The sequence below is a fragment of the Ornithorhynchus anatinus genome, chromosome 18, assembly GCF_004115215.2.
Source record: "Ornithorhynchus anatinus isolate Pmale09 chromosome 18, mOrnAna1.pri.v4, whole genome shotgun sequence".
NCBI classification, from domain to species: Eukaryota; Metazoa; Chordata; class Mammalia; order Monotremata; family Ornithorhynchidae; genus Ornithorhynchus; species Ornithorhynchus anatinus.
The window spans coordinates 10,976,154-10,997,320 of record NC_041745.1 but is presented as its reverse complement, the minus strand read 5'-3'; the positions used below and the strand labels follow the sequence as shown (position 1 = coordinate 10,997,320).

The window sequence follows — 21,167 nt, the reverse complement described above, 5'->3', positions numbered from 1 at the left end:
GATGCATCGTGGCCTAGTGGAAAGGAGGACATGAGTTCTAATCCCAGCTCTGCCTCTTGTCTGCTGTGTGACCTTGGACAAGTCACTTAACTTTTCCATGCCTCAGTTTCCTCATCTGTAAAATGGAGTTCAAGAGTGTGAGCCCAGTGTGGAACAGGGACTGTGTCCAACTTGATTACCTTGTATCTCCCCCAGTGCTTAGAACAGGGCTTGGCATATAGTAAGTCCTTAATAAATTCCATTATTATTATTATTATCATTATTATTATCTAATATCCCTAGGCCAGAGATCCTGTATTTCCTCTTGAACTCTCTTTGGGCTCCTCTCTCTCTCTAATCACATCTCCCACCCCACAAAAGCCCCCTCCCCGACTCCCAGGGACCACCACCCACCTCCATTTCACCGGGCATCTTCCGCCGGAACAGAATCATTTATCACAAAGAAAGCCCCGCGCGTCTCCAGAACCCAGACGTGAAAGTTACATTCAAATCCCACTTCCCTTCAAACACCTCAGCCCTTACGTCGGTGCAGCAGCCTGGGAGGGGATGAATTATTATTATTTTTTTAATCAAGTAACAGACACAGGTGGAGTAGCCAGCCTTTCTAATATTGCTGAGGCTTTGATAAATATGTCGCGCTCCAAGATAACTTTGCCAAATCCTTTAATATCCTGCAGCTCGGTCCCCGATGTCTGGTCACCGCAGAGGGTGGGGAGGAAGAGCAAATGTCAATAAGTTCTCTCCGCCTGCTTCAATCCAATCCATAATCAGCTTCGAGGGTAAATAAATGGTGAGTTAGTTATCGGCAGATGGGAGGGCTAAGAGGGCTTCTCTCTTGCCCTCTTGGCTTTGGCCAAGTTGGGGCTTTATGTATTTCTCTTTTTTTTTTTTTGTAGAGAAAGAGTCGGTGCTGTCTTTAAGTCTAAGGTCCCACTCTGTTTTTTCGTTTGTGGTACTTGTTAAGCGCGTACTGTGTCAAACACTGTTCTAAGCCCTGGGGTAGGTACAAGTTCAATTCGGTTGATACATCCGATACATCTGGAGGTCACAGTGTGAAGTAGAAGGGAGAACAGGTATTGAATCTCCATTTTGTATTTGAGGGAACTGCGACACAGAGAAGTTAAGTGACTTGCCCAAGGTCAAATAGCCAGCAGTTAGCAGAGCCAGGATTAAAACCCAGGTCCTCTTTCTCCCAGACCCGGGCACTTCCATTACACCACGCCGCTTCTGGGTCATGCTTTCCAGCTTCTTGCACCTCCACTCTTTTTTTTTAATTATTGTGTTTGTCAAGTGCTCACTATGTGCCGCACACTGTACTAAGCACCAGAGTGAATTCAGGTGAATGGTATCCCACACGGAACCCAGAATCTTAATCCTCATTTACAAATGAGGTAACTGAGACCCAGAGAAGTGAAGTGATTAGCCCAAGGTCACACATCACACAAGTGGCAGAGCTGGGAAGAGGACCCAGGTCCTTCTGACTCCCAGGCCCGGACTCCGTATACTAGACCACACTGCTTCTCACTAGGCCACGCTGCTGGAAATCCTCTTTTCCAGCCCATTAAATGTAAATCTTCCAGGTGGTCAGATGCTTAGCTCAGAAGGATGGGACTGCAAGGAGGGCGAAGCGTGCCTGAGAAATCATTTTTCTTTTGAAATTGGAGCTGGTGTCAATGTAGGGAAGCGGCTTGGCCGAGTGGATAGAGCATGGGCCTGGGAGTCAGAAGGTCATGGGTTCTGATCCCGGCTCTGCCACTTGTTTGCTATGTGACCTGTAAGGCCTTCACGATATTAATCATAATAACTGTGGTATCTGTTAAGCTGTACTAAGCGCCGGGGCGGATACAAGTTAATCGGGTTGGAGACTGTCCCTGTCCCACTTGGGGCTCACAGTCTCAATCTCCATTTTCCAGATGAGGTAACTGAGGCCCGGAGAAGTGCAGTGACTTGCCCATGGTCACACAGCAGACAAGTGGCTTGTTTTTGTTTTATTGCTATTGTTTTTGTCTGTCTCCCCCATTAGACTGTAAGCCCGTCAAAGGGCAGGGACTATCTCTATCTTTACCGATTTGTACATTCCAAGAGCTTAGTACGGTGCTCTGCACATAGTAGGCGCTCAATTAATACTATTGAATCAGGATTAGAACCCACGATCTTTTCCCTCCCAAAGCAAAGGGGCCAAGGGTGATCAAGTTGTCTAGAGGAAGAACTACAAATTGGATTTCAAAATAGTTTTCATTCCAACCTCTGGTGCAGCCCCTTACTGAACAGAGGGGAAAATGATTGAGAGGAGCTTGGTTTTTATGGTTGGCGGTGCCCCCTTTAAACCCGAGACAAGTTTAAAACAACCAGAGAGAAGCTTGGAGATAAGGATTTGAACCATCTGTGGGGTGAGGCATAAGAACACAGAAGATAAGAGGATCTCTCAGTCACCGGGAAATCATTCAGAGTATAAAGGCGTGGGTGCTTCGGTGTTCAACAAAAGCATTCCTCATGCACAAAGCAGGCCAGGTAAGAAAAAGAACCAGTTCTGCTAACTTGGCTTTCCGGTACATAGAAATTCACTTTTCGAATGATTTGCTTGTGGTCAAGGATGAACCAACAGTAAAATGGATGCAAAGTTGCCTTTCCCCATTTCCCTCGCTCTTTGCTCTTGACCTCGTGGCTTCGACAGAGTTGGGTGTTTTAAGCATTTCTCTTTATTGTAGAGAAAGAACCAGCGCTGGCTTTTTTTTTTTTAATCGTATTTGTTCAGTGCTTATTACATGCCAGGCACTGTACTATGGACGGGGTAGATACAAGACACATTCCCTGCCCACAACGAGCTCACAGTCTAGACTTTTCTCCGAACCAAACCAGGATTTGTATTTTTCTTCCAGTCTAGTCCCTTTTCTCCAAATCAAACCAGGATTTGTATTTTTCTTCCAGACTGGGATTTCAATCCTTAATTCCTTAAGGGAAAAGGACTCTGTTGTCAGAGTCTCTGGCCGGGGTCTCTCGAGTGTGGTGTTCCCATCCCAGAACAACTGCTTCTATAAACCAGACAACTGCACCAAACTCAGTTTCCTCATCTGTAAAATGGGGGTGAAATACTTGTGGTCGAGCAATGCCTAGTGGGTAGAGCATGGGCCGGGGAGTCAGAAGGACCTGGGTTCTAATCCCACCTCCACCATTTTTCTGTGTGACCTTGGGCAAGTCACTTCACTTCTCCGGGCCTCGGTTCCCTCATCTGTTAAATGGGGATTAAGACCATGAGCCCCGTGTGGGACAGGGACTGTTTCCAACCCTATTGCCTTGTGTCTACCCCAGGGCTTAGAACGGTGCCTGGCACATAGTAAGAGCTGAACAAATACCGTAATTTTTCTCTACTTCGGCGCTTGGTACAAAGGAAGCAGCAGGGCCTAGTAAAACCAACATCGGTCCGGGAGTCAGAGGACCTGGGTTCAAATCCCGGGGCGGCCACTTGCCTGCCATGTGGCCTTGGCCAAGTCACTTCTCTGCTCTGCGCCTCAGTTTCCTCGTTGTTACCGTGCTTGACACACGGTAAGTACTTCACAAATACCATAGAAAAATAGAGATGATATACCTGTTCCCTTTCTTACTAAATATCACAGTTATTATTAACTCGGGTCAGATACCTTCCTCACCTCCCCCCTACACACACAACCCCACAGCTCCTTTAACAAATTTCACCTGGCTCGTCCTTTAGCTCTCAAAGTTCACAGCGCGACAACCAGGAAAACCACAATAGGTAATTAGTCTCTAATAAACAGAGAGCCCCCTAACAGCCAACAGCCGGCCCAGCCTCACGCTCACTCTCCTATTCCAGCCAGCGAGCCCAATTAAACCACATTTTCTGTTTGGGCAGGAAGCAGGAGTTCCATGTCTCCAACAGTTGCTCTTGTAGGGGGGTTGAAGAATTTTCCTCATTTTTCCCCGGTCTGTACTGGTGGTTCTTGCAGGGGCTGAAGAATTTTTCCCCTTTCCGTAAAAGTTGTTCTTGAAGGGATCCTAAGAAGCAGCGTAGCCTAGTGGAAAAAGCAGGAGCCTGGGGGTCGGAGGACCTGGGTTCTAATCCCGGCTCTGCCAATTGCTTGCTGTGTGATCTTGGGCAAGTCACTTCACTGCTCTGTACCTCAGTTTCCTCAACTGGAAAATGGGGATGAAATACCTGTTGTCCCTTCTACTTAGCCTGTGAGCCCCATGCAGGACAGAGACTGTGTCCGACCTAATTGACTTGTACTTATCCCAGTGCTTAGAACAGTGTTTGACACTGCTAAACAAGTACCATAAAACAAACAAAACAGTGCTAAACAAGTACCATAAAACAAACAAAACAGGAAAGAATTTTTCCCATTTTCCCCTATCCATAGCAGTTGTTCTTGCAGGGGGCTGATGAATTTTCCCCATTTTCCCCTGTCTGTAGCAGCTGTTCTTTGAAGGGGTCTGAAGAAGCAGTATGACCTGGTGGAAAGAGTACTGGGAGTCAGAGGACCCGAGTTCTAATCCCCGCTCTGCCGATTGCTCTGGCAATTGCTTGCTGTGTGGCCCTGGGCAGGTCACTTAACTTCTCTGAGCCTCAGTTTCCTCAACTGTAAAATGGGGGTTCAATACCTGTTCTCCCTCCTACTTCAGACTGTGAGCCCCAGGTGGGACAGGGACTGTGTCCATCCTAATTGACTTTGTACCTACCCCAGTGTTTAGAACAGGGCTTGACACGGAGTAAGCACTTATCAAGTACCATAAAGCAAACAGAACAAACAAGAATATTCCCTATTTTCCCCGGTTTGTAGCGATTGTTTTTGCAGGGGGCTGCAGAAAAAAATTTTTAGGTGTTTGTTAAGCGCTTATCATGTGCCAGGCGCATAGGAAGGGAGAAGGGGAGGAGCCCCCAGCAAGGAGAGGGAAAGGAGGGAGCAAAAGAGTTGGAAAGGGGAAGGGGAGAGGAAGGGGCGGAGGTGTCGAAGGAGAGGGAGGAGGAGAGAAGGGAAGAGGGGAAGAAGGAAGTCAAAAGGGAGAGGAGGGAGGGCTGTGGGGAGAAAGCAAGGGAGAAGAGGAAGAGGGAGAGATTGGGTGAGGAGGAGGGAGATGGAGGTGGAAGGAAGGAATGAGAGGGAGGAGGGAAGGGAAAAGGGAGAGAAGGGAGGAGGGAAGGGAAAAGGGAGAGAAGGAAGGAGGGAGGGATGGGGAGGAAGCAAGAAAGAAGAGGAAGGTGGAGGAAATGAGTGAAGGAGGGTAATGGGTGAAGAGGAGAGGGAGGAGGACGGTGGGAGAGAGGATTGAGGAGAGAAGAAAGGGGTGGGGGAAAAGATGAGGAACGAATGTTTTGCATCCTTAAGGAGGCAGTGCAGTCGGGGAAAAATCAGGGAGGGGATGATCCATCTCTCTATCCGGAATGTGGGACCCCCGTGCCTCGGTCTGGGGCATCTGCTAACCCTGGGCCACCGGGCCACTGGGCCACCGGGATCTTTTGGGCCAGAAAGCGAGAGGAGCGCAAGGATCAGCTCGTCACTCGGCGCTGCGTCTGCTTAGACACGATGCCTCGGAGTAATGCAATTTATATTTCATGCACAATTGAAGCAGCTAATGGTGTAATTCTCCAAGGGGGAAACAACTTGTCACCGTGTTAATTACATCGCGGGCGCATCTCCCCTCCCCTCCCCTCGCCCCCTGCCCGGGCCGCTCCTGGGGGTCTCGGCCAGGGGTCTTCGAGCGAGCTCCGACTCGGGAGAGTGGCTTTATAATAACACTGATAATAATAATAATGGTATTTGTTAAACGCTTCCTATGTGCCAAGCACTGTTCTAAACCCTGGGGTAGATATAAGACAGTCAGGTTGGACACTGTCCCCATCCCACATAGGGCTCACAGTCTCCATCCCCATTTTCCAGATGAGGGAACTGAGGCCCATGGAGAAGTGAATAATAATAATAGTGATCATGGTATTCGTTAAGCACTTACTATGTGCCAGGCACTGTACTAAGCACTAGGGTGCATAGAAGCAAATTGGGTTGGACACAGCCCCTGTCCCCACGTGAGGCTCACGGTCTCAATCCCCATATGACAGATGAGGGAACTGAGGCCCAGGGAAGTGAAGTGACTTACCTAAGGTCCCACAACAGACAAATGGTGAAGTCAGGATTAGAACCCATAACCTTCTGACTCCCAGGGCCGTGCTCTATCCACTAAGCCACGCTGCTTCACCGAGTCGGAATTAGAACCCACAACCTCTGACCATGCTCACGCTGCTACAGATGGGGCTCACTTTTCCCATTCAAGCATGATACATCCTCCTCCTACTCTGGGGAACCAGGGGGGAGAAGAAGGCAATTCTCACCCTGAGAAGCAGCGGGATCTATCCCAGCTCTGCCACTTGTCAGCTGTGTGACTGTGGGCAAGTCACTTAATTTCTCTGTGCCTCAGTTACCTCATCTGTAAAATGGGGATTAAGACTGTGAGCCTCATGTGGGACAACCTGATTACCCTGTATACCCCAGCGCTTAGAACAGTGCTCTGCACATAGTAAGCGCTTAACAAATACCAACATTATTATTATTATTAGTGGATAGGGCCCAGGCCTGGGAATCAGAGGGACCTGGGTTCTAATCCTGCCTCTCCCACTCATCTGCTCTGTGACCTTGAGTAAGTCACTTCTCTGAACCTCGGTTACCTCATCTCTGTAAAATGGGACTTGAGACTATGAGCCCCACTGTGGGGCAGGGATTGGGAGCAACCCAATTTGCTTATATCCACCCTAGCGCTCAGTACAGTGATTGGCACTAAACAAATACCATAATTGTTATTATCGATCCCAGGTCCGCCCTGCTCTGACCGTGAGGAAGTCACTTCACTGTGCCTCAGTTACCTCATCTGTAAAATGGGAATTAAGACTGTAGTAATAATAATAATACTTGTGGCATTTGTTAAGCACTTTACTACGCACTGATCTAAATGCTGGAGTAGAAACAAGACAACATAGTCCCCGTCCCACACGGTGTTCACAGCCTTAATCCCCATTTTACAGATGAGAGAACCGAGGCACAGAGGAATTAGACACAATTCCCCCTTGGGCAAGTCACTTCACTTCTCTGGGCCTCAGTTACCTCATCTGGAAAATGATGGTTAAGACCGTGAGCCCCGTGTGGGATATGGACTGTGTCCAACCTGATTACCTTCTATCTACCCCAGTGCTTAGAGCAGTGCTTGGCACATAGTAAGCGCTTAACAAATACCACTAAAAAAAGGGCATCGGGCATCCTTCATCGGGTGAGGCAGGCATACGTTGCAGGCCATATATCCTAATATCACTATTGTTGTTTTTGTTCTTGTCACTGTCAGTACCGTATCTATCAAATGCTTACTATGTGTCACGCGTTGTGCTAAGCACTGGGGTAGATTTTTTTAAATAAAGAGAGGCAGCACGGCTCAGTAGGTAGAGCCCAGGATTGGGAATCAGAAGTAGTAACTCTACTGAACTCTCCCGAGCATTGAGTACAATGCTCTGCGCACAGGGAGCGCTCGGTAAACGCTACTGATGAATTGCTCCGAAACAGAGCCTGGCAGCAGCCCAATTTCAGAGCTGCTCGGGAGGCTGATACCGAGCGGGTGACTTCCTCTGGTCTTGGAAACTTTCCAGGAAAATCTCTGGAATCTGTCTGCTCGGGAAGGGTGTTCCAACAGGCACGCGCTCATGCAAACTCACTCGTGCACGGACACATCTCCCCACAGGCACATACGTGCACACGCGGAGGTACACCCGCCCGTATACACACGCTGATGATGGCACGTTCCAACCAGAGCCCCAGATGAGCCTTGGTTTGGAACCGAGAACGTGTGCGAGGGAACGGATAATAGTGCTGGAAGCTTGGGCCGTGCCACTTGAAAATAATAATTGTGGTATTTCCTAAGTGCTTACTATGTGCCAGGCACTGTACTAAGCGCTGGGGTAGATACAAATTAGGTTGGTCTCTGTCCATGTCCCACTTGGGGCTCACAGTCTTAACCCCCATTTTACAGATGAGGTAACTGAGGCCCAGAAAAGTGAAATGACTTGCCCAAGGCCACACAGCAGGCGAGTGTGCGTTCTCTTATTCCCTCTGGTCTTGTTCCCACTGGGACTTGGAGGGCAACACATATACACTTTGACACATTTGGGCACCTGCATGTGTGCACATACACAACATGCATGCACAAACACAATCAAGCAAAACCATGGCATATAATTATAGTCGTATTTGCTAAGCGCTTACTATGTGCCAGGCACCGTACTAAGCGCTGGGGTAGATACTCGCTAATCAGGTTGGACACCGACCATGTCCTGCATAGGGCTCAAAGTCTTAATCCCTACAGATGGGGTAACCGAGGCACAGAGAGGTGAAGCGACTCGCCCAAGGGTCACACTGCAGGCAAGTGGCGGAGCGGGGATTAGAACCCAGGTCCTACTGACTCCCAGCCCCGGGCTCTATCCACTAGGCTACGCTGCTTCCCAGTAACTGTGTCCTTGTGACGACTGAGTTTCCAGATATGGGCTCAAGGAAGAGGCGCTGGGGGCTTGGGCTGGTTGTGTCGAAGCTGCTCGGTACCCAGATGTCGCCGCTAATGATTTGATAAACAGGGTGGCTCATCTCGGACGGGATTGCTAATTGCGAATAAAGCTGTAGCTTTTAGCTCCCGGACCATGGGTTAATGATGAGTCTGCCGGGGGAAGGCAAGTTTTCTACCCTTTGGGATTGGGTCTTATAGATCCCTTAAAGCTGTGGCTTATCTAAAAATGGAAACCAGTTCCTCGGAAGGTCGAAGGCGGCTATTAAGTTTCACGGGTCCGTGACGTTCTCCGGGGTTCTTCCCGCCAGCAGGAGGAGGAGAAGGGTCACTTTTAGAAAACTTTGTTTCTTCTTTCTCTTCTTTCCCTTTCCTGAGCTTGAAATTGTGGAACTGTTTTTGGAGGTTTCCATATGGACTCAGGTCCTAAGCGAAGGAGTCAAGGAGGATGGGGAGGGGAACACTACGCTTAGCGGGTAGGACACGATCCCTAGCTCACCTGGGGCTCCCAGTCCAAGAAGGGGGAGAGCAGGTATTCAGTCCCCATTTTACAGATGAGGTAACTGAGGCACAGAGAAGTTGAGCGACTTTCCCACGGTCACACAGGAGACACGTGGCAGAGCGAGGATTAGGATCCAGGTCCTTCTGACTCCCAGCCCGTGCCGCTTCTCACCCCATCCTCCCTCTATGTTAGACTGTGAGCCCCACGTGGAACAGAGGCTGCGTTTGATTTGATCTCATCGCGTCTCCCCTAGCGCTTAGTATAGTGCTTGGCAGGGATTAAGCACTTAACAAATTCCATCATCCTCACAATAATAATTACGATACCCATCTCTAAATGACGAAAGGAGCCACATGTGAAAGGCTGACTCTCTGCCGCGGCAAAGCGAAACAGTTGGACAAGCCAGGCATTTTGGACCCTCTTAGATTTTATGGGAATCCCCCCCACGCACAAACCCCACTTCTGGCTGGCAGATTTGAGTCCTATTTCCCGTCAGCGCCACAAGAATTACGTTTCGTCCATTTCCTAGGCGGGGGGAAAAAATCCCTTTAATGTCTTAGCATCTGTGCTCAACGCGTCTCGGAGAATCAGGTTACAGAAATCTGGACTACAGTCCCTTAGATGGAGGTGTAGCTTTCACTGTTCACACAGCTCTCCTAGAGGAGAACTTGTCGAACAAGGAAGGGGGGCATCTTCTCTAACATGGGGGTCCTGTTCTTGTAGAATCCTGCACTGGGAAATCTCACGTGGTAGTTCTACCTTGTGGACACTCGGTAAATGTATCTATAAATTGCTCATTTATTCATGTTAATGTCTGTCTCCCCTCTCCTCGAGACCGTAAGCTTGTTATGGGCAGGGAATGTATCTGCTCAGTCTCTTGTATTGGACTCTCCCGAGTGCTTAGTACAGTTCTTGGCACTTAGTAAGCGCTCAATAGATACTAATGAACGCTCAATAGATACTAATGAATGATTAAATGCAGCTACTTCTCTTCCTGGTACTACTAGTGCTAGTAGTATTATTAGGGAAGCAGCGTGGCTGCTGGAAGTAAGAGGACGTGGGTTCTACCGCTGGTCTGGTTTTGTGACTTTGGGCAAGTCACCTCACTCCTCTGTGCCTCAGTTCCCTCCTCTGCAAAATGGAGATTAAATACCTGTTCTCCCTCCTACTTATACTGTGATCCCCATGTGGGACCTGATTATCTTGCATTTCCCCCAGTGCTTGGTTCAGTGCTTGGCACGCAATATGCGCTTAACAAATGTCATTATTATTATAACTATTATTACTACAACTACTGCTGATACAACTATTACAACTCCCGGACACTCATTCAATCGTATTTATTGAGCGCTTACTGTCTGCAAAGCACTGTACTAAGTGCTTGGGAGAGTACAATATAACATCAATCACATTCCCTGCACACAACTAGCTCACAGTCTGGGGGGGTGGGGAGACAGACATTAATATAAATAAATAGATAAATAAATTATATATACCTATGTATTCGGACACAGTAAACAGTACTAAGGGACAGAGTAGGTACAAGCCAGTCAGGTTGGACACAGTGCCAGCCTCACATGGGCCTAAGGGGTGGGGAGGACAGGTGTTTCATCCCCGTTTTACAGTTGAGGAAGTTAAATGACTTGCCCAAGATCACCCAGCAAGAACCAGGTTTAGAACCTAGGTCTCCCACCGCAAAGTCCTGGGCCATTTGACCATGCCGGTTACATTACATAGGAGTTTAATATGTAGACACGCAAAACCTAGTTGTATTTGCTCTTCTGGCTTTTCTCTGTCCTATTAAAGAATACTAAGGTGTATTCTAAGGCAGTATTTTTTCCCCGTAATTGAGAATAGACGCATCAGTGGGAATAATCCCATATGCGTCCCGTATGCAACAATTACTCTCCTGCTGCTTCAAAGCCTTACTGAAGGCACATCTCCTCTAAGCCCCACTTTTCCTCCTCTCCCACTCCCTTCTGAGTCTACCTGACTTGCTCCCTTTGCTCTCCCCCCTCGCAGCTCCACGGCACTTACGTCCATATCTGTCATTTTATTTATTTGTATTGCTGTCTCTTTCCCCAGCTCTTAATGTCACTGTTTATTGTTGTAGTGTACTTTCCCAAGCGCTCAGTACGGTGCTCTGCACACAGTAAGTGCTTAATAAATACAATCGAATGGATGAACGGATGAGGATACCCTCTTGCAGTGAGCCCCGCTCTCTACAGATCATTTGTCCAACCTTTAAGGAACTTATTCTCCCCAGTGGAGGGGGGCGGGAAACTGGGGGGGGGGGGGGGGAAACGAGGAGGGGTCAGTTGGTGAGGAATCTTGAATCTGTTCATGAGGCGTTTCTGCTCGATACGAAGGAAATCAGGGGGAGGGTGTGAAGGCCGGGAGAGACGTGTGGGAAGTGATGATTCAGAAAACTGATCTGTATAGTAACTTCAGCAGCGGCAGCAGCAGCACGTAGTATGGACGGGAAACGGGAGAGGCTGGAGACGGCGGAGATACCGGCAAACAGGCTCCGAAAATCGTCCAGCCGCAATATGACCAGAGTTTGTACCAACGTGCTAGCTGTTTTTGTGGAAAGGAAGGGATGGATCCAGGAGATGTTGTGCAAGAAGGACCGTCTGTAGCAACGTGGAGCCGCTTTGGAGGAGAGGAATAGATGGGTCCAGGAGATGTTGTGCAAGAAGGATCTCGTGATCTGGCAGCAGACTAAGTGGACGAGTTGAACATTGGAGAAAAATCGAGGATGACCTTGGGCAAGTCACTTCACTTCTTTGTGCCTCAGTTACCTCAACAGAAAAATGGAGATTAAGACTGTGTGCAGAGCATTGTACTAAGCATTTGGGAAAGTGTACTATAACAGAGTTGATCAATCAGTGGTATTTACTGAACACTTACTATGCGCAGAGCACTGTACTAAGCACTTGGGAGAGTACAATACAAGAGAGTTGGTAGACACGGTTGCCGAATCATACTTGTCAAGCGCTTAGTACAGTGCTCTGCACACAGTAAGTGCTCAGTAAATACGATTAAATGAATGAATGAATGCCTATAGCGACCTCACACAATAAAACTGCTCCTAATTTGTTAATTAAAAACTGAACTGCTTTGATTCCATTTCATTCTGAAATTCCTTTGAAATTACACGAGCAGATAGTCTGTGGAAATGCGGGCAAGGGGATTCTACCCAATCTGTGTTTCCTTGAACCGATGAATTTTGAGGTTGAGATGAAGAGATTGAAGAAGAGTCCCTCGTGATTATTTCTACAGCAAATCAATCTAGTAATTAGGAAACCCTGCTAATGGGTTTTGCCCACTCTTTAGATTTTAATCACGCTGATTGGATTTGTTCAGAGAGCAGATCTTGCTCCGGAAGAGAAATTCAGACTACGATATTACCCCCAGGATTTCAAGCCATGCTGATCCTCATCCCTCTCCTCCCCCTTCTAAAACGTAAGCTTGCCGTGGTCAGGGAATGTGTCTATCGACTCTGTTATATTGTTATATTATGCTCTCCAAAGCGCTTAGTACAGCCCTCTGCGCACGGTAAGTGCTCCATATATACCACTGATTGATTGATGAGGAGTAGCATGGCGTATGGATAGAGCATGGACCTGGGAGTCAGAAGGTCACGGGTTCTAATTCCCACTCTGCCCTTGTCTGCCGTGTGAACCTGGCATGTCACTTCACTTCTCTGTGCCTCAGTTCCCTCATCTGCAAATTGAGGATTGAGACAGTGAGTAGGACTCACTGTCTCCTACATGGGACAGGGACCGAGTCCAACTTGATTTGCTTGTATCCACCCCAGCACTTAGTATAATGCCTGGCACAAAGTAGGCGCTTAACAAATGACATCAGAATTATTATTATTGATTGCCGCCTGTGGAAAAATAACAGATCTGTGGGAAGTGAGAAAGCAGCATGGCCTGAGAGACACAATGTAGGAAGGCATCCGGGAGGAGATGTGCCTTCAGTAAGACTTTGAAAGTGGGGAGAGCGATTGTCGGATCACCCCGCAGCGGTTTTTGTGCTGGGGAAACCAGGCTTCTCTGCTCCCCTTCTCCGTGTAAATCTGTGGGGAGGGCTGCTTAAAGTGTCAGCGGGGTCAGCCTCTGCTCCAGTGCGGTCTGAGTTTCACTGTAGGAAGGTGTGAAATGATTCCTGGGTCTACGTTCTCGTGAGCTGGTGGAGCCTGAAGGAGGTAGCCCACTCGATCGTGTTATCACTGGCGGAAGGGGCCGCTGACAAAAATCAATCCTGTCGCCAGATTTGCCTCGTTTATGATTTCACGCCCACTTGCTGCTGATTATGGTCATTTCATCCATCAGTCGGTCAGTCGTATTGATGGAATCCTTATTGTGTGCAAGAGCATGGTACTGAGCTCTTGGGAGAGTCCGGTAGAGTGAGTTGACCTGACCCTTGCCCACAAGGAACTTACTATCTAGGAGGTTAGAGAGACACTAAAATAAATCGCCCTGGGGAAATGTGATAGAAAATTAAAATATATCCATAAATAATAATTAATAATTATAGAATTTAAGTGCTTACTATGTGCTAGGCACTGTACTAAGCGCTGTACTAAGCACTGAGTGCTGTAGGTGGTTTGGTGGAGTACCTTAGTTGCTAGGGAGATGAATACTCAAGTGCATGGGTGAAGCAGCAGGAAGGCGAAGGATAAGGGGAGAGATGAGACTAGTCAGGGAAGGCATTTTGGAGGAAATGTCAGTTAAGTAGGACTTTGAAGAGGGAGAGAGCGGTAGTCTGTCACATATGAATCGATTAATGGTATTTATTAAGCCCCTTTATATGCAGAGCATTGTACTAAGCTTTTGGAAGAGTACAAAACAGCAGAATTAGCAGTCACATTCCCTGCCCACAACGAGATTACAGTCTTGTCCGTTAATCAGTCGATCATATTTACTGAGCGCTTACTGTGTGCAGAGCACTGTACTAAGTGCTTGGGAGAGTACAATGGAACAAGAAGCAGAGAAGCAGCGTGGCGCAGTGGAAAGAGCACGGGCTTTGGAGTCAGGGCTCATGAGTTCGAATCCCAGCTCTGACACTTGTCAGCTGTGTGACTGTGGGCAAGTCACTTCACTTCTCTGTGCCTCAGTTCCCTCATCTGTCAAATGGGGATGAAGACTGTGAGCCCCACGTGGGACAACCTGATTCCCCTGTGTCTACCCCAGCGCTTAGAACAGTGCTCGGCGCATAGTAAGCGCTTAACAAATACCAACATTAACAATACAGATATATTCCCTGCCCACAAGGGGTTACAATCTAGAGGGTGAAACAGACACTAATAGAAATAAATAAAATGACAGATATGGATATAAATGCTGTGGGGCTGAGAGGTGGGATGAATAATGGGGAGTATGTCAGGGTGACTCAGAAGAGAGTGGGAGATGAGGAAAAGTGGGGTTTAGTCAGAAAAGACCTCTTGGAGGAAATGTGCCTTCAATAAGGTTCTGAAGCAGGGGAGAGTCATTGTCTATCAGATTTGAGGAGGGAAGGTGTTCCAGGCCAGAGGTAGGATATGGGCGAGGGATTGGCGGTGAGATAGACGAGATGGAGGTTCGGTGAGAAGGTTGGCATTAGAGGAGTGAAGTGGGTGGTCTGGGTTGTAGTAGGAGAGTAGCCAGGTGGGGTAGGAAGAAATGCAGGATAGGTGAGGAGGGGAGAAGAGGGGCATGAAGATGAATTGGGGGAGCCCCGGGGTGCGGAGGAGAGCAACCATGGCCCGTGTCTCAGGGCAGCTCAAGAAATACTCAAGAAAGCCGCCTCGCAAGGGAATGAAAAGCCGAGGGCGTCCTTTTCCCATACGAGGGTCCGGAGAATAATGCTTAGAGGCCGTGTAGAACAAGCGGGGAGAGAAAAGCCTCTTTCGGCACAACAAGAAACGGGATTTTAAAATTTCATTCGCACAGCAGCGGGTCTTGCCAATTGGCTCTTTTCCAGGAAGCAATCTGCTCCGTCTGACAGTCTGGAGAAAATACGGACTGCTGGGAGGGGAGAGCCTGGGTCTTAAAGGATTTGTTTTTCGGCTGAACTCTTTGGGAGGTGCAGCTCTTGGGGTTGAGGCGGGGGAGAAAGAAAGAGAGTAAGAGAGAGAAAGAAAGAGAAAGGCACGTGGAATTGGTCCCCCGAGGTGGGGTAGAGGTTTTCCTGCCTGTCTGAGCTGCAGAGACCCCCAAGGAGAGCTTGCTTTGGTGATGGCAGAGGGGTCTAAATGCCAGGGCTGCCAGCTTTGATCTTTGCTACCATTCATTGTCTGCTGCCCAGCACCCTGTACCCCCTCCCCGGTCTCTCTATCTGTCTGTCTGTCTCCCTCTCTCATTTTGGGCAGGGAATGTGTTTATTGTTGTTTTGTCCTCTTCCAACCGCTTAGTACAGTGTTCTGCACAGACCAAGCACTCAATAAATACATTGAATGAATGACTGACTCTCTCCCTCCTCTCTCTCTCTCTTTCTCTCTTTATCTCTCCCCTCTTTCTGTCTCTCTTTCTCTCCCTCCCCTCCCTCTGTCTCCCTCCCTCCCTCTGCCTCTGTCTTTCTGTCTCTCTATCACGGGCTTGGGAGTCAGAGGAGGGTGAGTTCTAATCCTGGCTCTGCCGGTTGTCTGCTGTGTGACCTTGGGCAACTTCCTGTGCCTCAATCACCTCATCTGTAAAATGGGGATTAAGACTATGAGCCCCATGTGGGACAGTGACTGTGTCAACCTGATTTGCTTGTGTTCAACCTGGCACATAGTAAGTGCTAAACAAATACCAAAATTATTATTATTATTATCAATAGTTTTGATGGAGTGCCTGCTTTGTGCTAAGCCCTAACATAGGGGTTTGGGAGAGTACAGTAGACGTGATGCCAGCCCTCAAGGAGCTTACACCTAGAAAGTATCTACCCATGACCTTGAACACATATGCACTGAAGTGTGGGCACCATTTGCCATTTTTTAAAAAATGGCATTTGTTAGGTGCGTACTACGTGCCAGGCACTGTACTAAGCACTGGGGTAGATACGAGATAATCAGGTTATATGCGGTCCGTGTCCCACGTGAGTCGCGGACTTAATCCCCATTTTACGGATCAGGTAACTGAGGCACAGAGAAATTATGTGCTTAGTACGGTGTCTGGCACAAAGTAAGCTCTTAACAAATACTGTTTTTTAAAAGAGTGACTTGCCAAGGTCATACAGCAGACAGGTGGTGAAGACAGGATTAGAACCCACGTCCCCTCATTCCCAGGCCCATGCTTCAACCACTAGGCCACCCCATTTCTCTGCATCTTTTCCTTGCCCATGAGATTACTAAAACAATAAGCAACTTGGATTTTTCTGAATAGTTTCCTTTGCTCCCAATCTTAACTAACCCCCTCCTTTCTACACTGACAACCCTATTCCTGCTTTCACTGCTTGAGACAGAATAAACATTGCCATTGGCCTTTCGTCTGCTTTGGGTTGTTTTTGATATTTTTTGTTTCCTTTTTGGCGGGAAGGATGAGAGGGAGAGGTGTGCAAAAAAGCTCTGGGAGCCAAATCTGACTTTTTGACTGTCTGACGTGAAGCAGGGAGTCGGGGAACGACAGAGGTGCAGCGAGGAGGAGATTTACGCCTTTTACCCTCCATCTACAAAGAAAAACAAAAATAGCTGAAATGCCGGTTTTCTGCTTTATCGGCTCTGTGAATAAGCATATAAATTTCTTTGGCATTTCTGGAGGCTTGCTGAAGGGGAAAAAAAAATCCACCCCTCAGGACTCAGACAGCAGTGGTGGTAGCATATGGGCGCAGTGAAATTGGAGGCCGAGAGTATTTTGCGTGGGTTGGCGTTAAAAAGGTGACTTTGGGGATAATTTACAAAGCAGGAGGGGTTTTCTCTCTTTTTTTTCTTTTTTGAGTTTTACCTAAGCTGATGCAGCTGTCACAGCCAATAAGTCTTAAGCGACTCACTCAATCAGTGGTATTTATTGAGTGTTTTTTGTGAACAGAACACTGTACTAAGTGCTTGGGGGAATACAACATAACAGATTCTCGCCTCCCCACCCCATTTCCCCCCTACTGCCAGCATTTCTTCATCAGCTCAACAGTTGGCTACCCAGCTCTTCTCCGCCTTCCCCGTGGCACTTTGCACAAATCCCTACACTTGGTTGCTTCCCCCTAGCAGTAATTTATTTTAGTGTCTGTCAACCTAGAGAAGCAACATGGCATAGTGGATAAAGCACAGGCTTGGGACTCAGAAAGTCGTGGGTTTTAATCCAGCCTCTGCCACTTGTCTGTTCTGTGACCTTCACTTCACATCTCCGTACCTCCCTTACTTCATCTGGAAAAAGAGGATTAAGATTGTGAGCCCCATGTGGGACATGGATTGAGTCCAACCTGATCAACTTGTATCTATCCCAGTGCTAAGTACAGTTCCTGGCGTATAGGAAGCGCTTAACCAATACCATTAAAAAAACAACAAAAAACTCTCAGCTATTTGTGTTCCAGGATAAGAGATATCCCAGTTCAGGATCAAACCCCACCCTGCTTCTTTCCTCCCCTCCCGGCCCGTTTAGAGAATGGTAAGTCACTGAATCGAGCTATAATTAATCGATGATAGCATTTGTCGAACACTTACTATTTGCAGAGCACTGTACAAGTGCTTGGGAGAATACAATACAACAGAGTTAGCAGAGCCGTCCCCTGCCGATAACGAAGTTAGAGTCTAGAGGGGGAGGCAAGATGTATGTAAAGATCTGTACATAAGTTCTTTTGGGGCGGGGGGGCAATGGGAGGTCGAATATCAAACACGGAAGGTCACAGATCCAAGGGTGTAGACGTCGCAGAAGGGAGAGGGAACTGGGGAAAACAGGGCTTAATCAGGGAAGGCCTCTTGGAGGAGATGGGACTTTAGTTAGCCTTTGAAGGTGGAGAGAGTGGTGGTCTGGCATATTTGGAGGGAGAGAGAATTCCAGGCCAAGGGGAGGACGTGGGATAGGGGTCGGTGGCGAGACAGAACAGATTGGGGCCCAGTGAGTAAGCTGGCGCTAGAGGAATGGAGTGTGCGGGTTGGGCTGGAGTAGATCATGCCCGTAAAGAAACCTTAAACTCCCCGGGGGTCGAGGAGGTGGGAAAGAGAGAGAGGCAGAGAAGGAGCACTGGAAACATGAGGAGAGGGAGCAGGAGGGAAAAATCATACCTGCGGCAGCCACCCGTTGGAGAGAGGAAAGCAGATAAGCAGCTTTTCGATTGGCCGCTTCTACACTGCCGTGCCCAGAGCCACGCTGTGATCTCTCCAGGAACCTATGCTACAGAGAATGTGGGCCAGATGTGGATTTGGCTGTCTGGATTAACCCCAATTTCCTCCTCTTGTGCGGGTATCTGCCTCCTCCCCGCCAGGCCGTAAGCACTGGGAGAAAATCAGAGACCGCCAAGTTGACCCCAGTCAGCTCGGTCAGTCGATCGAGCGCTTACTGTGTGCAGAGCACTATACTAAGCGCTTGGGGGAGTACAGTAGTCCGTCTCCCCCTCTAGACTGTGAGCTTGTTGTTATATTGTTGTACTGGGAAGCAGCATGGCGTAGTGGATAGAGCGCAGGCCTGGGAGTCAGAAGGTTGTGGGTTCTAATCCCACACTAATCTAATCTAAGTCGCACTTGTCTTCTGTGTGACTTCACTTCTCTGTGCCTCTGTAAAATGGGGATTGAGCCCGTGAGCCCCATGTGGGACAGGGACCATGTTCAAAGAGATTTGCTTGCATCCACCCCAGACCTTAGTACAGTGCCTGGTACACAGTAAGTCATTTACAATTACCAGAATTATTATTATTGTACTCTCCCAAGGGCTTAGTAGAGTGCACTGCACACAAGTGCAAGTGCTCAATAAAGACAATTGACGGATGATTGACTTACAATATAAGGTACACATTCCCTGCCCACAACGAGTCTAGATGAGGAGACAGATATTAAAAGAAATAAATCAATGACAGAGCTGTACATAAGTGCTGAGGGGGAATCAAGGAAGTGAGGGCAGAAGGGAGGAGGAGAAGAGGAAAGGAGGGCTTAGTCAGGGAAGGTCTCTTGGAAGAGATGAGCCTTCAATAAGGCTTTGAAGGGTTGAGAGTCTTTGTCGGATATGAGGAGGGAGGGCATGCCAGGCTAGAGGCAGGACGTGGGCGAGAGGTCGGGGGTGAGGTAGACTAAATGGAAGTACAGTGAGTAGGTTGGCATTAGAGGAGCAGAACGTGTGGGCTGGGTTGTAGTAGGAGAGTAGTAAGGTGAGGTAGGAGGGGGCAAGGTGACTGATTGCCTTTTCTTCTATTCAAATTTCTTTTACTGTCTGTCTCCTTCTCTCGACTCTAGAGCAAAGTATAAGGATATGTACATAAGTGTCATGGTGCTGAGGGTGAGGTAGAATAGTGGACTATCCCCAGTGCTCAGTCCAGTGTTCGGCATACAGTAGGCACTCAAGAAATACCATCGATGGTTGCTGGATAGTTAGCATCTCCAGACTTCCTTTCCACATCAAAGCGAAGTGAGAAGTGCCTTCTTAGGCCTGTTGTGATGGGGCTTTACTCTGTGAACCTCAGGCCTCCAGCTCCCAGTGGTGATCACTCTGAGACCAGCCCTGCCTCCGATTTTGGAGGTGTTTCTTTGTGATCTTTCTGATTTGCTTCTGGAAGGCTGACAGCCAACCTCACTGCCACTGCCACCCCCGCCTCTCAGAACTGTTTTCCCTGTTTTCACTGCTTCCTGTTGCATCCTGAAGTGTCAGTCTTCTGTTTAATTCATTAAGGGCTCCCAGGGGCGATTTCTTCCGGAACGTCAAAGGGAGAGGGGGATGGGGGCGTGTACACAGCACGCGCACACGCAGCCCGCCGCTCTGCCAGGGGAAGCGGTCTTTACCTCAGGAAATAAAAGCCCTGGGTTTAAGCGTTGACGATGATGTTGATGATGACGATGAGGCCGATGCATCCTCTCTGACTCTTCCGGGACAGACCCGGATAAGCCGAGAGCGATGGGTTTCCATCCTCCCAGAAAACAAAGCCTTCGGGTAGAAGGGTGCCGGCTGGGTGGATTTTGGGTGGGAGGGCGCTGAGGGGTTTGGGGTGGGTGGTGCTGCGAGTATGTGGAGTGGTGACGGAGTGGCGACTTGAACCGTTAGACTCAGTCCCCGTCCGACGTGAGGCTCATTGTCTTAATCCCCATTTTATAGATGAGGGAACCGAGGCCTAAAGAAGTGAAACGACTTGCCCAGAGTCACACCGTAGACAAGTGGCGGAGCCGGGATTAGAACCTACATCCTCTGCCTTCCAAGCCCATGTTCATGCCACTAGGCCATGCTTCTTCTGTCAAATGGGGATTAAGATTGCAAGCCCCATGTGGGACGGGGACTGTGTCCAACCCAACTTGCTCGTATCGATCCCAGAGTTTAGTACAGTGTCTGGCACATAGTAAGCACTTAATGAACACCACCCTTACTTCCCTCCGCCCCAATCTGGGTCGAAAAAGCCTTTTCCCCCGGCTATTTTCCCGGCAGCGCGCTTCGCCCGCCTCTGGCTTCCAGATGCCTCTGGGTGCACTGCCCATGCCCAAATTAGATGGCAAAGCCCTTGGGGCAGCCCAAGGTCTGATCCCATGATTGGCAGAGGCCTGGCCCGGGGACCAACTTGGGGCTGCCACCATCAATCACCAAGGAGAGAGCTTAGGCGGAACAGAAATCCTGGTTTGCCTTTATTTCCACAGGAAACATCACGTGCAAATTAGATGCAGCCCTCAAGATCCTGGCAAGCTGCCAGCTCGAATCCCCTGACTGAGCAGAGTTGAGGATTTCTCTCTGGGCTTGTATTAAAGCTAATCAGCAGACACATTTCCAAGTCCCTGTAGCAGCTCATCTTCGTCTGGGTAAACGCTGACCTCTGGATGTATGGATCGTGCTTTAGGGAAGCCTCGGTGCGGTATATTTGGCTTCCCCTCAGCCCCAAAGGAAAGAGGGCAGGGACGGGATGGGGCTCTGAGCGGGGAACAGGCTGGGGCTCTGAGGAGAGAATGGGCCAGAGATCTGTTGGGGGAACAGATCGAGGCTCTGATGTGGGGATAGGCCGGGGCTCCGAGGGAGGGAATAGACCGGGGCTTTTAGGG

General features: G+C 48.7%; 1 long non-coding RNA gene across 1 annotated transcript in view; it reads left to right on the top strand.

Moving 5' to 3' along the window:
* Positions 1–20,957, top strand: part of LOC114805452 — a 71,217-nt gene extending 50,260 nt beyond the window's left edge. Inside the window, exon 3 of the long non-coding RNA XR_003753430.2 lies at positions 20,772–20,957. This is a non-coding gene — a long non-coding RNA (uncharacterized LOC114805452). The remainder of the gene's footprint in view (positions 1–20,771) is intronic.
* Positions 20,958–21,167: the final 210 nt, after the last annotated feature.